The sequence below is a fragment of the Puma concolor genome, chromosome A1 (assembly GCF_028749965.1).
Source record: "Puma concolor isolate L17-30 chromosome A1, mPumCon1.1.hap2, whole genome shotgun sequence".
NCBI classification, from domain to species: Eukaryota; Metazoa; Chordata; class Mammalia; order Carnivora; family Felidae; genus Puma; species Puma concolor.
In genome coordinates, this window is record NC_141667.1 from 50299372 (window position 1) to 50317733 (window position 18362).

Sequence of the window (18362 nt, forward strand, 5' to 3'; positions counted from 1 at the left end):
ATTAAGTTCCTTATCTGTGTGAATTTGAATTTCCTTTTGACTCTCTGTGATGTGAGCCCCGAAATGATGTTTTGTTATTATTTTGTGTTGTACTCTTCCTTAAATGTGATCTGTGATCCCTTCCTCGATGACTTTGATCATAATCTCTCTGCCTGCAATTTCTCTCCCTGTCATTCTCAGTTGTTGAGATTCTTCACAAGAATTTGACTTTAGCCTCCGGTTTCATACCTGAACTACTAAAAGGCAACAAATTGTACTAATTGGTATCATTTATTAAGTCCTTAGTGTATGCCTGACATTATGATTTTATGCACATCATCTCGGTTCATCCTCATAAAAACCCTATGAGGCAGGTGCTATTATTATCCCATTTTATGAATGAAGAAACTGAGGTTTAGAGAAGGCAAGTAACTTCACTAAGGTCATGTAGATAATAACTGGCCAAGTCAGAACTGCAGCTTAAAACTTATGTTTTTAACCTTTAGTTTTTTTCTACAATATTAATGACTATGTTCTCTATGCTGTACTTTTCATCTCCAAGACTTATTTATTTTATAACTGGAAGTTTGTACTTCTTAATCTCCTTTATACATTTTGCCCATCTCCCACCCACCTCCCCTCTGGTGACCACCAGTTTGTTCTCTGTATTTAAGAGTCTGTTTTTTTTATTGTTGTTTGTTTGCTCATTTGTTTTGTTTTTTAGATTCCACGTATAAGTGAAGTCACCTGGTATTTGTCTTTCTCTTAGCATTTCACTTAGCATTACAGCTGCTAGGTCCATCCATGTTGTTGGAAATGGCACAATCTCATTCTTTTTTGTGGCTGGTAATATTCCACTGTGTGTGTATGTGTGTATGTGCATGCGTGTGTATTACATCTTCTTTATCCATTCACCTATCAGTGGACACTTACATTGCTTCCTTATCTTGGTTATTGTAAATAATGTTGCAATAAAGATAGGGGTGCAATATCTTTTTGAATTAGTGTTTTTGTCTTCTTTGGGTAAATACTCACTAGTAGAATTATTGGAACATATGGTGTTTCCATTTTCAACCTTTATTTATTTGTATTTATTTAATTTTTTAATGTTTATTTTTGAGAGAGAGAGAGAGAGACAGAGCATGAGTATGGCAGGGAAGGGGCAGAGAGAGAGGGGAAGAGAGAGAGAGAGAGAGAGAGAGAGAGAGAGAGAGAGAGAGAGAGAATCTGAAAGAGGGTCCAGGCTCTTAGCTGTCAGCACAGAGCTCGATGCAGGGCTTGAACTCATGAGCCATGAGATCATGACCTGAGCCAAAGTTGGATGCTAAACCAACTGAGCTACCCAGGTGCCCCTATTTTTAACCTTTACTTTAAAATGTCTTTCTGCATGAAATAAAAATTTCTCCCTTTTGACTTTGGTTTAATGTACTATAGTTTTCCACACAAGGCACACATATAGTATGAAGCGAGAGTACTAAATTGGGCATTCCGGTTTCTAATTTTATTTCCACACAGATAAATTTTCTGTCTTTGGACACCTGATTTCATCTCTTTCAGTCTCAGTTTCTCTACTTCAAAAATGTCAGGTGAGTGGCAGTTGAGCTTGATTAGATGATCTGGGGTTCTCTTTATTTCTAATACTTCTGATACTAACTTAAAAAAAAAAATCAACTCCTCCATTATGCCAGAATATTGGCAGTATAACTACTTTATTCTTTAGGTTTTAGTGGAATTGGATAACCATCTTACCTCTGAAGGGTCAAATTGTTCTATCACTTGTTCTATCACAATTTTAATAGCCTCCCATTGGTCTTCTTGCTTCTATTTACTCTTATGGATGAATTTCCACACACATATCTGCTCCCCTTTATACTAAACATCTCAAAAGAGTTTACTATGTTGTATTTAGTACGCTCTCTTTTCTTTCTAATCATGTTAATCTTTACCACTCCACTGAAACCTTCTTGTCAATGGCACAATGTCTGCCGTCTTGTTAAATTCAATGACTGATAATCAGGCCTCATCTTACTCATCCTGTCAGCAATGTTTGTTACAGTTGACCACAGTTCAAGAAACTTCTTGAAAGTTTCTTTACGTGACTTGTGCTGTGTCACTGTCTCCTGCTGTTCCTCCTATCTCACTGCCTCTCTCTTCCCAGTGGGGTTAGTTGCCCCTACGGCTCTTTCTTCAGCCTTCTTTTTTCTCTCTGTTCTCATCCCCTAAGTAATCTGATTCAATCCCTTGGCTTTAAATATCATCTCTATAGTAATGACTCACAAATTGATATTCTAACATCAATATCTCTCCTGAGAGCCAGACTCCCACAGTTTCCCTCTTCATTGGTCTATTTGGATTTGTAATAGGCATCTCTAATTTAACATGGCCAGAACTCCTGATTTTCCTTTCACACCCGACACAATTCTCACATCTTCCTCAGTGTCTCCTGTCTCAGGAGAGAGCACTGCCATTCACTCACTCATTTACTCCGCAAACCTAGGAGTCATCCTTGATTGCTCCTGGCTTCACATCCCCAAACTAATCCAGCAACAAGTCCTGTTGGCTCTCCTTTCAAATAGTTTCTCCCCCATCGGTGATAAATACCTTGTATTTTAATATTATTTGACGTTTATCATATCAAGATTGGTATGTGCAATGACTAGGAAGCAGACATTAACTGCTAATACAAAGAATTTACTGCTGGGAATTTTGAGGTGAAATCCCTCTAAGCCTTTGGGTAATTATGAAACATTCACCATATCGTATGGATCCACATGGCAATGACTGCAGGAGGAAAAGCTGCACATCTTTCTGTCTCTGCTATATTGAGGTTGTTGTGTTAGTGTGCAACAAGATCACTTTCACTGCAATGTCTGGGTAGTTTTGAAACATCTACCACTTGATAGCGTGGATTACAGAAGAGTGGGAGTTTATGCTGTAGTTGAGTTAGTCAGGGAAGGCTTTGTGCGAAGAGTGGAACTTGAATTAAGCCTTGCTATATGGATTAGAGTATATTAAATACCTAGAAAAAAAGAGTATGCAAGCAAGAGAGGAGTTTTGGGGACAAAAGTATAAAATGCGGGGCTATACAATTTATATTTGGCTAGTCTACAGGAGCAACAGGAAGGCTAATGTAAAAGGTTTAAACGAGATATAGGTGAAAGTTTCACATTGTAGATTTTGCATTTTTTTAACCTGTTGTTTATGGAATATATATTGTATAGGCAATCACTGTGTTTTACATGTGTTGTTATATTTAATTATTGCAAGAGTACTACGATGTGGGTACCATTTTATTTTAATTAATTAATTAAGTAAGTAAGTAATTTTTGTGGGTACTATTTCAAATCTCATTTTGCACAAGAAGAAACAATGGCTCAGGGAGGTAAAGAGACTTGCCTAAAATCATGTAGCAAGGACTAGAACAGGCACTTAACCCCAGGCATTTGGATCTTAGAGGCTCTGCTCATCACCACTCTGCTATACTTCCTCTTAAAGCAACATTACTCCATAGGGATGCAAGTGTAGAGACAGTAGAGCTTTGAGATATGCAGAAGGAACAAATTTTTGTCTTTAATACTTCTAAAAAGAGACAAGCTTAGCCTATCTTTAGAAATAGGCATTGTTGTGAATTTTAGTCACCCTTCGTGGACACAATGTTCTGGATTCTGATACTTTCAAAACTGGGATATATGGCAGACCTTATGGAAAACTGACAGCTATTTCAAGCCGCTTCACAGATATGTCATACTTTTCAAGAGAAAGAATCTAAATCAGCCAGTTTGTCACCACTCAGCATGAGGCATCTGTTGGGTCGGGTTTCGTGTCAAGCCAATTGGAGATGGTTTTGACTTTGCCCATATTCAGTCCTTAACATAGACTCTTTGTCAGTACCAGGGGAATAGAAGTGGTTTCTCTCTATACAGGCACTTCATGACAGCAGTTGCAAGTCGTTGCCTGAAGAGGCCAACGGTTAACATAACATGCCAGGAGGCCAGGTAGAGGTTATGGGGGTTGCATGAAGATGTAGCCATTATTTAACTCCTGCTGTTAGTCACCATGTGGAAACAGAAGGTCAGATGATCTTCAAGAGATGCAAAATCTGAGTTAAACATCCTGATTTTTAAAAAAATATTGACAATAAATTAAAATGAAAATAACGGGGCGCCTGGGTGGCGCAGTCGGTTAAGCGTCCGACTTCAGCCAGGTCACGATCTCGCGGTCCGTGAGTTCGAGCCCCGCCTCAGGCTCTGGGCTGATGGCTCAGAGCCTGGAGCCTGTTTCCGATTCTGTGTCTCCCTCTCTCTCTGCCCCTCCCCTGTTCATGCTCTGTCTCTCTCTGTCCCAAAAATAAATAAACATTGAAAAAAAAAATTAAAAAAAAATAAAATGAAAATAACAAAGCACTGTTTGGGCTAAAGAGAATGGGCCAGTTTGTTACTGCTGACTTTAATATGCCTCTTCAGTTTTGGGAGATATCTAGCTTTTCAAAACTGGCTTTGGGATTAGTTTCTCCAGGAGACTTCTTAATGGAGTTTTCAAGAGTGATTTAGAGACTAAGTTGGATTGCCCTTGGTGTATAAATCTGATGCATCCAAAGCCTTTTCATTTTATTTTTTATTTTAGAGAGAGAGTGCACAAGTGGGAAGAGGGTGGAGGGAGAGAGAGAGAGAGAGAGAGAGAGAGAGAGAGAGAGAATCCCAAGCAGGCTCCACACTTATTGTGGAGCTCAACACAGGCTCAACCCCACGACCCTGGGATCACAACTTGAACCAAAATCAAGAGTTGGGCACTCAACAGACTTGAGCCACTCAGCGCCCCACTGTTTCATTTTCAAGGCCACCAATTCTCCTATGTCCATGCCAACTGACCTTCTAAATATCCCTCTGTATTTGTGGAGGTTTGAAGAGTTTAGAATCAATGACCCAGTAGTGTGTTTCAGGAGTTCCACATCCGGAATGAATCACCCTTCATTCCCTTTAATAGATCAGTCATCAGGGGAACCTGATTGCTCCCCTATCCATATCATACTTTGATTCATTTACACTTAAGTGATGAAAGTGGTCTTTTTTTCCTCTCTCTTTAAATGGATACTAACCCAGGAGGGGCTTGGGGAGTTGTAAAGGGGAGTGCTGACTCCTTGGACACGCTCTTGGTTGCATTCTCAAATGGCCCACTCAATTAGGGGTAATATTTCATTGACTTATGTGTATGATGACTCCCTAGCCAGCAGTGTTTTCTAAATGGTCCTGAGGCAAGACTTTGGGCTTTGAAAACAGCCCTTCATCACCTTTATGTCTGGGGCTGCGTTGGCACAGCCCAGATTGAAGCAGTTGTTTTCATCAGGGGGAGAAGCCACAGTCTCTGGCTGGAATGTCTTGACTTGGCTGTTTTCACTTGTCAAAAGAATGGATGTTCTGACACTATCTGGAGCTGGGTTCATGCAACTTCATTATCTACATGTTGAATCTAGCCATTCAGGTACCTGTCTGGATTTTCTATAAAGGTAAAAAAGAAAAAAAATTGTTGGATCAAAAAAAAAAAAAAATCAGGCTTCTTATATCCCTTCTTACACAGATGGTATAGCTGCATTTGGATAGCCAGTTGTTCCTACAGAAGACTTTAGGTCAGTGCTTGATCCAAATTGACCTCAGGTTCAAGAGTGAAGCATGCAGTTGCCTTGTTTGGTATTTCCATTAACAATAAACATTCACAGAATGAGAAAGTGTGTGTGTCTATCTTTGTGTGCTCTAGTCTCTAGGTGTAGAAGACAATGATGGAAATTTTCCTAGTGGTTGGGAGAATGTATGATGTAGGTAACCTTCTACTCTAACTATAAGACTGGCTTTATCTGAATTTATATTAAGTAATTGATTTGATTCAGTGATAAAATGTTTTCAGTAGAGAAACGTCAAACATCCTTATATGGCTACACCTTTGTCTCTGAATTAGTGGCTAGGTATAATCTGTGGCAAATACAAAGTTTGGAAAGCAGCTGCCATTGGAGGAATATGGTAGTCTTGTGAGGGCAAGAACTACAATAATAAAAACTAAGATAAACTCAGTGTACTATGTAAAGATACCTTTCTGATAATGTCCATGGATTTATTTAATCATCACAGCAAAGCTACGAGATTATTATTATTATTATTACTATTTTATAGATGAGAAAACAGAGGTATGGAAAGGTAAGTCACTTGTCCAAGGCCATACAACTAGAAGCAGCAAAACTTGGGCTTGAAAATAGGCCACCCGATTCTATGCTCAATTTCTCTACCCTACCTACCCTGCAGTCATGCTTTTCTTGTTCCACAGTTGAATCCCCAACTCTTGCACAGTGCTTGGCACCTAGTAGATGGGTTGGATAAATGTTAATGTTTGGATAAAAGCCATTTAAAAGATGTGCATTTCCATATAAATGTCAATTTTTATTGTTATTGCTGATGCCCTTATTGTTAATAACAGTTACTATACATTGGGCTCTTTCTTCTTGGTGCCAGGCACCAAGCTAGCAACATTATTTAAACATTGTTATTATTGTTATTGTTATTATTAAACAATGTTATTTAAACACTGAAAACATTATTTACTTTCCTCCTCGTATCAATTTCATTTGGCAAATAGGAACACTGAGGCACTGAACACATAATTATTTACATTTAGGAGTTCTGCTAGAAAATAACAGTACCAGAATTTAAACAGTGATCTGCTGTTATTCCAAAGTTCATTGCCTTGGCTTTCGGTGGTTATGAAAGCTTTTATTTATTTATTTGTTTTGTCCAATGATTTTCTTCTCGATATTTTCTCAGGATTAAAAAAAAAAGCTACTGGGATGATAAGCAAACAATAGCATTTGAGATACATTCAATTGACAAATATATGTTGGATGATATAAAAAGTATTGTGCTAAATGGCATAGGGTAGCATTTTCCAACGCTTCAGTCTTTGTGCATCATCTTCATGATTTTTGCCATTTCTAATTTCCATGTGAACTTTGACTTAATATTTTTCTACATAAGTTCATTTTTGAAAACTATTATATATTTATATTCCATTGTCATGATGTTTTGAGGAATTCTTAATGTGTATATTTCTAAGACACATTAAAATAATATTGATATCAACAGAAAATGCTTTCTACTTAGTATATAGTAATGTTTACTCTTTAGTGATATTTTCCCTTTAGAGAATATCCACTTACTACCATCTAAAGCCATCTTTCACACTACCTTTACTTCACTTATCACTGCGTAGGAAACACAGAGGATACAAAGATACATAAAAAATTCACTCTACCTGCATATAAAGCCAACCTCAGGGTACTCTGTGAAGCAAACAATAGTTTGGGAAGAGGGAAATGAACCATGCAGGCTCTTAATAGCTTCCATTCAACTGTCCCTCAAGGAGCTCACACTATCTTTGAGGGAAGCAAGCTCTATGAACACAGGGATGGTCCAGATAGCAAGGAAGGAGTTCATAAGAGGCAGTAGACACTGGGCCGGATAGTAGAGTTTCCTGCAGGGTGGCAGGGTTAGGGAAGAGATATGAGGTGTTTACTATCTCCAAGTGCCCTTAGGAGCCCAGTTTCCTGCTAGATAGTTCTTTAACTTCCAATTTGCACCCCACTCCTTCAGTGTATGCAGCTCTGGCCTAGAGTCACAAATCAGATCCAAATTCAAGTCTCAAGGGCAAAAGGGTCATATTTCAGGTCATCTCCCCTTTGCATTACACTGAAACTGGCCTTTTTCACTTTCTTTTTTTTTATTTTTCAGTCTGTAGCGTATACATTTTGTTTTTAGTTTTGTGAAGAATAACAAAAAAAATCTAATCCAGTTTTTCAAAACACAATTTTTAAAGGAAAAATAGTCTTTTTTTTTTCATTTTAATACTTTAGTGCTTAACAAGTGGTATTTACTTACCAATACAATCTACACAATTTTTCACCAAGATAATGCATCTGTTTTTCTCTCGTCCATTCTAACACTTACTGTCTTCTAGTGCTTGCTATTAAAGATTGAGAGGAGTTAAAGATGTAAGCCAAAGCAGGTAATTTCCTGAAGAGAAGAAATGTACCTTAAATGATTTCTCTTTGTTAGATCTTTTTATTCTCCTTTCATTTGGCTCTTTGTGGAAAACAAAAAAGGGAAAAATGGGTGACAAATGTATTTTGGATCCAAAGAGGTGACAGGAAACCTCTGAAAGCAGAATTTTAAAAAAATTAAATTAATTTCCTAGAACCAGAGTTGGAGCTGGCCTTTTAACACTGTTGCACATTAATGCTGCTTCCCCTCCCACTGGGGAGCTAAGGCCCGAGTGGCAATCATTACTGCCAATAGCACAGTTACCCAATGGATTCCTGGAAGGGCTCACTTAAAAGATTCAGCCAGATCCTCTCCAGGGGCTTCCAGTTCCCATCATCCCAGGAATGAAATATTTAGTATCATCTTTCTGCACCTGAGGCTGCCATGGATTAAATTCTTGCTGCCTCCATTACTGGGGCAGCCAAGAACTCAGGCTGTAGCGATTGGATGTGAAGTGCTTAATGGCTGCACTTGGCTGAGAAAAGGAGAAGAAAAGAATAGGCCAGAACCATAGTCACTAGTGTTGATGAGAGGCTGGAGAATAGAACTTCCAGAGATGCCATGGCCCAAGAAAGAATGTACCTGAATTCCCCCTCTTTCCCCCCCACCTTCCTGCCACCAGACAGTATATTTTGAGATCATATTCTTTCTATTATCTATCTATCTATCTATCTATCTATCTATCTATCTATCTATCTATCTACCTACCTACGTATCATCTATCTATATCTATCTAATCAACTATGGTCACCCATTAACACAAACAAACCTGTACAAATTGTGCTGCATGATAGGTCTTAAATCTGGACAAGTTCACGTTGGTTTTCCTTTTCTTGTCTGTTCCAGAAATGTGTCCATTTCCCCCAAAATGTTGTCTTCAGTTCTCTACTTTTTACTCTCTACACTCTCTTTACATAGACTCCCATCACTTATGAAGTATGGGGATGAGTTCCAAATCCACTCCCTTGGTGTAATTATCTTCATAGCACATATTCACTGCTGAACAAATGTTTATTGAATGGTTGAATGGATGAAGAAATATCATTTACCCCAAGTTCCAGACTTACCTCTCTGTGTATAGAACATCTCTTTCTGAATGTCTGTGGTAGGCTAAATAATGGCCCCCCCAAATATGTTCACGTCCCAATCCCTGGAACCTGTGAATATTAACTTAGATGACAAAAAGTGCTTTGCAGATGTGATTAAGTTAAGCATTTTGAAATGGGGGGATTATCCAGGATTATCCCAGTGGATCTGTTGTAATTACAAGTGTGGTTACAAGGGGGAGGAAGGAGGACAGAGAAAAACTATGTGATGAGAGAACCAGAAACTGGAATGATGTGCCCAGGATCCAAGAAATGCTGGCAATCCCCAGAATCTAGAAGAGGCAAGGGATGGATATTCCCCTGGATCCTCCAGAAGGAACCAGCTCTGCACACACCTTGAGTTTTATTCCATAAGACTCACTTTGGGGTTCTGATCTCCACAACTGGAAGAAATTAAGTTGGTGTTGTCTAAAGCCACTAAGTTTGTGGTAATTGGTTATAGCAGTAATGGGAAACTAATACGATGCCTTAGGACAACTCTAACTTAACAATCCTGAAGACAAACTCACTACTTCTCCAAATTCCACCCGCCACCCTTCCCTAATGGCTAGCTCATCCTTACGGTCTCTTGCACCAGGAAGATCGAAGTCTCCTTTGCTTTCCCTCTGTTCCTTAACCTTTCAGTCATTCTATACCTGGAACGATTTTCAAATCTGCCCCCTTTATTTGTAACTGTGGCAATATCCCCAGTAGCTAGAACATACTGCCTGGCATATAATAACTTTTCATGGAAATGTTTGTTGAATGAATGTGAGTTGTGACTCATCTTTCCTGATTCCTTTAAAGTGTTCTTTCCATTGTGTGTAATTACCATTACGAAATCTCTGAGGAGAGGGACAGTGTCTTCTCCTAATATTCCATACAGTTCTGGAACATATGGTCACCCAAATATGGTGAGTTAATAATTGGACTTACTCCTTGTCACCACTCGTGAATAATGTTAGTTGGGTGGTGAAGAGCACCAGTTTGGGAATTACATGGAACTGGGTTTATATCCATGCTCTGTAATTATCTTGTTGTGTAATTCTTTCTGGAAAGATACTAACCTTTTCAAACTGCAGTTTCTTCAACTATAAAATGGGATACCGATTGTAGTCACCTTTTGGGTTATTCTAAGGAATGCACTGGGGTCTGGCTCAGGATAATAAATGGTCAATAAGTATGAGCTCCTATCATTATTTCCCTGTGGACAAGGGAGGACCCACATTAAGCCTCTTAGTTAGCCAGTGGCTGGAGTGTGGGTTGTATATTCATGTGTATGTGGGGTGGGGTGGGGGGGTACAGCAGCATTAGCAGAGAAGGAGGGCAAAGCATGGGGGTGGGGAAGGCAGAGAGGCACGCATTTTGCATTCAGTAATCGAGTACAATTTGGAAACACTTGCCTTGTGTAGCCCTCAGCTGCCTGTGAAATTCATCTGAATCTTGTTCTGTTGGCCTATGGGGTATTTTCAAATACAAATTAGGTTGGCCAGAATTCCTTTTCTGCACCAACTCTCCTGGGTGCAACTTAGAGGTTATTAAGATGCCTAATAAAAGGAGAGAGCACATTTAATAACATTACCATGAGCTCGACGGAGCTGAGCTATGCGGGCCCACAGTGCCCCAGAGCCCACAGCCTCCTGCCACTGGTGCACTTGCTTAGAAGAGGCCCTATAATTATCCACATTTAAAAAGCACCATTAAATCCATCGAGGCAGTCATGTCCCATTTGCAGGGCCTTTCTGCCCACATTCCACGGGAGACTCAGGGCCTGGCTTCTCTAGGTGGGAGGAGGAGAGGGAATAGATGAAAGTTCTTGGGCTAACATGATGGCTGGTTAAATTCACAAAATGGCAGATCTGCTAAGCACCATTGCCATCCCTGTAGGACTTGTCCTCCCTTTCTGTATTTATTTACCAGATGTTTATTGAGCATTTGCCGAATTTCAGCACTATACCACCGCCTCTCCTGCAGAATTCTGTTTAATCCTTACAACAACTTATTAGGTAGATCAGTAGTTCTCAGTAAGCCGTGATTCCCCCACCCCCACCCCAGGGGACATGTGGCAATGTCTGGAGACATTTGTGGCTGTCACATATGGGGTGAGGGGTGCTACTGGCATCTAGCGGGCAGAGACCAGGGATGCTGCTTCACACCCTGCAGTACACAAAGCACACCATGACAGTGGAGACTTATCTGGCCCAAATGTCAATAGTTGGGCAACTTGGAGGTAAATGCTGATCCTTCCCTCATTTCCCAATGAGGAAACTGAGGCCCAGAGTGTTTGTGGCATTGTCTGATGTCACACAGTGGTAAGTGGTGGAGCTGTCAGAACCTGAGGTCTCATCACTGTGCTACATGGTTCCTAGTGGCCCCCTCTGCAGCCACGATTGCGGCTGAGTTTCCTCTCTGCCCTCACAATAGCCAATTGCAATTACATTTATTGGGAATAATATGATGTTTGCTTTGATGGGAGCTATTTCCTATAAAGAAGATTCCTCTGAGCACACATAAAATTGTTGCACAGCTTGAATGAATTAGAGGCCTGTGCAAGAGTGGAGTCTCCATTTAGCTTTCATCTACATGAAATGTGAACATATTATTCTTTTTCAAGCCCCTGATATCTGATTTCAGAGATATTTCATCCCAAATAAAGAGCCAGTAGTGGTTTTACAGGTAGTGATCTGTAGGGGGAGCATTTGTTGGCTTGGAGCAGAGAAGCTGTAGCACACTGGAAATGATACCCATCTGGAGCTAGGTGCTCTGCTGTGTTTGGCCTCCGGACCTTTACACAACCTTTTCCTCTGTTAGAAGCACTCTGCCTTCTCTTCTGGCTTATGTTTTTTCTTCCTTCACATCTCACTTTAACAATCATCTCCTGGGAAGCTTTCCCTAGATCTTGGTTAGGCATCTTGCTCTCTGTTTTCTGAGCACCCTAAGTCTTTTGGATCAGCTCTATCCATAAGGAATATAATGAACTACATATGTAGTTTAAAATTTTCTGGTAGCCATGTTTAAAAAATTAAATAAGGGACAGATGAAATTAATTTTAATAATCCATTTTATTTACATTAACATTAGCATTTCAACATATCATCAATACGAAAGTTATTAATGAGATATTTTACATTTTTTGAACTAAATCTTTGAAATCTGGTGTGTATTTTATACTTATAGTTCAACTCAATTTAGATGCTCACTTTTCAGTGGTTAAAGTGAAATATAGTCCTTCCAAACAACAAAGCTGCATTTAATAGAAAAGTATTTTACACTGCCTTAGTTTTTAAATTTAAATTTATTAAAATTAAATTAAATTAAGAAATTCAGTTTCTCTGTTTCAGAAGCCACATTATAAGTGTTTAATAGCCACATGTTCTAGATTATTACAAGTTACAGTTAATTGAAATTGCCTGTTGATTTGCCTTTTCCTCCCACTAGATTATAATCTTTTTGAGGTCAAGGATCAGGTCTTGTTCACTACATTTGCCAGTGCCTGGCACAGATTTTGGTATATAGTAGTCACTCAATAAATATCTGTTGGATGGCTTGAGATAATACTTCTACTCATGGCTCTGCCATTGATTTACTGTTTAATCTTCATAATTCGGGATAGTCTCTAATAAAATGGGAGTTTGGGACACTTTTGCAAGTCTGTCCCACTGAATGGTACCAAATATTATATGATCAAAGGGATTTGTGGTCAAACAACTGTGAGAAACACAGAGCTCAATAAAAGGAGCAGGCTTCTTTACTGTAAGACTTCTCAGTACACTGTGACTTGCCAGGATTAAATTTTTAATTTAATTTTATTTTAATAAATTAAAAATTTTAAATTAAAGAGGATGCCCTATTACCCTAACATATATGACCATGGACATTTTTATTCTCAGAGCATTTGCAGGACTGATGTTCCCTAGAACACAATCCAGGAATGCCTGTGACATCCCTCCAGATTTAGGGAGATGGTTTTAAGTTTTATTAAATCTATCCCTTGAGAAAACAGGGGTGGTAGAGGACTGACTCACTCTTCACCATCCTGTGACTCAGGATCAATGTCTTACCTTACTTAAGAACAGATTGTTTCCAGGTTAGAAAGTAGGAGTTCTTCAAGTAATTGCACATTGTCAGAGGGGCAGTTAAAACAGTCTTCATCTATTTATTTCCTCCTCCCATCCTTCCTGAAAAGGTGCACAATACAAACATGTTACTTGCCCTTTTCTTAATGGCCAACATAGTGTTTGCAATGGAAAGGCAATGTTTGATTCCCATTAGGAATGAATTATTAGATTGAACTGTGTGAATTTACCAATGTTCAACCACTTTTGCCCAACAAATAGGACAATTTCATAGGTTCAACCTACCAGTTAAGTCCCTCTATTCATAACAGTTAGTAGAAAGCTAAGGTGGAACTATCTTTCTAAAGAAAAATAGTGTAGGGGCACCCAGTGGCTCAGTCTGTTAAGCGTCCAACTTCCGCTCAGGTCTTGATCTCACAGTTCATGAGTTCGAGGCCCATGTTAGGCTCTGTGCTGACAGCTCAGAGCTTGGAGTCTGTTTCAGATTCTGTGTCTCCTTCTCTCTCTGCCCTTCCCCCACTCTCTCTCTCTCTCTTTCTCTCTCTCAAAAACAAACATTAAAAATATTTAAAAAAAGAAAAATAGTTTAGAAATACATAGCAAGTTTTTTTTTTTTTTTAGATGTGAAAGCACTATATTTAAACCTTCTTAAGAGCAAGTGTTGAGAATTATGTATAAAGTAACAGATCAAGCCATGTACACATCATGGATTCAGACTGTAGCCCACAGAATAAATTTTTATGTATCATAGAGTCATTATTGAATTATTACCCCCTCCTGTTTTCTTCACATTAAGAAAGCCTAAATTTTTCATCCCTCCTCCACAGGTCTAATATTTATCCTCTAATGCTTTTTCAGGTTCCCAGCATTCCACAGCTATTTTTTCCTGTCTAAACATGTACTTAGTGGTCTTAGCAATGTTTGTTTGGCATCTTTAATCAACGGTCTTCATCACTGTGAACAATATTGTTCCAATCAGGTCAGTTAATAACCACTCAGCATCTTTAACTTGTTCACACTGGCCACAGTCTCCTCATCGTGCAATTTTGTACTCATTAGGCCAAATTCCAGGACCTGATTCTTGGACCAACAAGCCATGAAGAGGTCCAGCAAGAGCAGAAAGGACGTTTGGCTTGATGTCCAACAAACTTGTTTTCAAGGCCAGCCCTGCACTTGACCAGTGATAGATCTTATTCACATTAATTTTCTCAGCCCCATGTTTACCAGCTTATTACGAAAGATTTTATAAAGGATACAGATGAACAGCCCAATGAAGAAATACATAGAGGGAGGTCTTCAACAGTCCCTAGAGGAGAAGCTCTGTCCCCATGGAATTGGGGTGCACTTCCCTCTTTGCATGTGGATGTGTTCACCAACCTGGAAGATCTTACAGCAAAGTTTTAAATATGTGTGTATAGATAACTCTGCAATTCTATATCCAGGAATTCATCCTAAGTCCTTAAAGAATAAATACACAAAGATGCATGTGCATGGACGTTTGTTGCAACGCTATTTATGATAGCAAAAATTGGAAGCCATTTAAATTTTGACTTGGTTAATCATAGTAAATCTATACAAAATATTAAGGACAGCATTAAAATGGTGATGTGTTTCTGCATTTATTGGCATAGAATGATGTCTATGGCTTATTTTTAAGGAAAAATAGATTTCAATTTTAGCATCTGTAATATGTTCTCATTAAAATATTTTTTTTGTAAGTGTAATGTGTATAGGTACAGAAACATATCTAAAAGGATTTATGTAAACTTATTAATAGAAATTCTATCTGGATGACAGGTGTAAAAGAGATCATTTTCCATATGGGATAATACCTAAATTGTCCTTCATATGTAATGCCCTGACATTCCTGTTGTAGGAATTTCAAGGCTTTTGGCCCAGGTAAATTGGGTTGGTGGAAGATGGAGACAAATTTGTTTAACTCTATGGACTTTTGACTCAAGCTCTCTGTGAGTTTAACTTAGGGGGAAAACAAAAACTCTAGGTTAGCTTTATAATCTTGGAAATGATTCTATGTTACTCTAACATATATTAATACTTTATATGAATAATAATGTCTTGCTTTCAACTAGCTTTTTGGAATGCTGGCACACACATCACATCACTTCCCTTTACTGAGTAGTTGGTAGGTGGCTGTGTACACATTGCTATTTTTGTTATCCTTATGAGATAGGAAAACTCTCCATTCTGCTGGTGAGAAGACTGAGCCTCTGGGAGGGCAAGTAACACAAAATCCCACTGCCAGTTGGGACTAGGTTGGTGTTTTTTCCATTGAATCATATTTTTACTTCGCGTTATTTTACACTAAATCACCCTCCCTCTGATTCTCTCAACATACTATAGGAGGCTTGCACTTCTCCAAACTTTTCAGCTAGGCACGGAGAAGCACCACGAAGATAGTATTGCAATAAAACACACATCTTTGGCGTCAGACTTCTTGAAACTGAAGCCTACTCCACCACTTATTGGCTATGTAACCCTGGGAAAGTTACTTTACTTTTTCACTCCTCCATTTTTCCTTCTGTAAAATGGGGTAATGATAGTCATGAGTACCTTGTAGGCTTATGAGAGGAAAAATTGAGACAACTCAAGTAAAGCAGTGTAGCTTAGTGTCTGATTCATGGTAAGTGGTAGTGGAAAAACATTAGCCACTGTCAGTAACCTCCTTTTTTTTTTTTTTTTTTTAATCATTATCCTTATAAGAAACCTCACATAGGCCAAGAGGTGGAGTCAGAGGTTACATGCCTTGTCTAAGGTTGCATACCTGATAAAAGATGGAGTAGATCTTTTAGTCTTTCCACTCAGCAGAGGGCACACATGTGTTGTTCTCAGAGGGTAGAAGGTGTAACAGGGGCTCAGGGTAGAAGGGTGTTTCTCCTGGTACTACATGCAGTAGGTGAATGGAATGAAACAGCAACTAATCCAGCCCAGCCCCAAACCACAAATGTCAACAGATATTTTATGGCAGAGAAGGTGCCAACGAACATGTCACATGCTCTTTTGAAAATAAATGAAGCCACATAGGGACTCTAAAGTAAAAAATAAGAACTGTGTTGTTTATGGATCTCCTCTGGCTCCAGTTTTATGGTGTTTCAAATTCCACAGCAGGAAGAGGCACTGTAGGAGGAACCCTGCCATATGATTGAGAGGTCAGTGGGGTCTGCTGTTATCTAATTGCATCGCACCAGGCAAGTCATTCAAGGCCTGTGCTGCTACATCATCACCAGTGGGGTAAATAAACTGTTCGTGGGTTTGTTAGGAAGATAATTTCAGTATTGAGGTCTTGGTTTTGCTTCTCTAAGCTGAAGTTCAAGTAAAATAAATACAGTGGTCAGTTCCCCAGAGGGATTGACACCTGCTTCCCCTTGGAAGCCATGTAGGAGGTGCCTCTTAGAATCAGACAACAAAGTTCCTTGCAGATTATCTAGTGATCCTAGTTCACTGATTATTTATTTATTTATTTGTTTGTTTATTTATTTATTTATTGTCAGTGGTAGATCATTTTTTAGAGAGGAAATTTAATGTAGAACCTCAATATATAAAACATAAAAGGAGAGTTGCTTTAGTTGAAACAAGAGGGCCACCTTTGTCAACTTTTCTTGCACCAGAGGCCATCTCTGTGGATCCTCTCCAGGACTAAGGATCCTAAGAACATAAGTTGAAAATGTGCTCTTAAAGCTTAATAGGTACAGAATCACTGCTGGTTACAAAGCAGATGCCTGGGCCCTACCCCAAAATGACAGAATCAGAATCTGAACTTTCAACAAGATCCTCAGGTGATTCTGACATTCTCTACAATTCAAGAATTGTTGGGCTCTTCCAGTGCTTTCATTTTACAGGTGAGGAAGCTGACATCCAAAGTAAGGAGGTTACTTGTCCCTGCAGTCACACAGCAACAATGGGTCCAAGCCAAACATCCCGTGGGCTCCTGGTGGCTCACTTAGTTGTAAGCAAGAGAAACTCTAGCTAACACAAGCAAAAGAACCCAGTAGAAGGCTATTTCATCGTTCATAAAATGGAAGAGAAAGCATGAGACCCAGGAGTCAGGGAAGCTCCGCTGAAATAGATGGCAGGAATCAACAGAGTGCTTTCAGGATACCACTACCAGGAAAAGTCAATTTCCACCAGTGTTGGTCCTTGTGACACTTTATCAGTAGTCAAAATCTCGGGGTGGGGGAAGTCTGATTGGTACAGCCTGGACAAGGAGGTCTTTTGGCTGGGGATCACAGGGAACCTTGACCAACAGTTCCAGGAAGACCTCTCTCACTGGGTGTGGTAGATCTCACTGAGGTGATGCTGCCATAGAAAGTGAAATGCATGTTAGGAGGAAAAAATGACAAAAACCCATGCACTCAGCCACCTTTTCCATCATACTGTGCTGTCCCTGTGTTTAGGGTCAATGCTTCACACACACACACACACACACACACACACACACACACACACACACACAATCCAATTGAAATGAAGGGGTTAAGGTAAATTCTGTGGCTTAACTATCAGCCAGATGACATTTTAACAGCCTTTTTAGCATAGCCTGGCTGGACTGAGACCTTCCCTGCAAAATACCTTAATCCTTGGCCTCTAAATAGAGAGTTATTTTCAATTTCTTCAGTTCCTAATGTTTTAAATGGAACTACTGTTCCCCTTAGAGCACCCAGTGGCTGGCTGGAGACCTTTATTGATATATATATAAATTACCCCAATCCCCTCTGCTGCCTACAGATCCAATCATATTGAACTAATGCGCATATAAATAAAAACCTGAAAGTGTGGTTTATGGCAATAAGTAGTGCAGCCGAAGTTTATACCATTCTGCAAAGACACCTTGATACATTGCTGATAATCTTCATAATGTGTTTAAAGAGGCAGTGTGTCAGCTCAGGCTGGAGCACCCTGGAAACTGAATGGGAAATCAGATTCCCAAGCTTCTGATTGACCAAGAGAAGAATCTGTCCTGCCAGGCTATAAGGAGCCCAGAGGCTGGAAATATTTTCCCAAAGTCTCCATAAAGAGATGGGCTGGCCTGCAAAATGTACAGGGGTGGACTATGCATTCTCCTGCCATCTTTTTGCAGCCTGTGTTCTGTAGTTAATCCTGATAGCAGGCTGGCCCCAGAGAAGCTG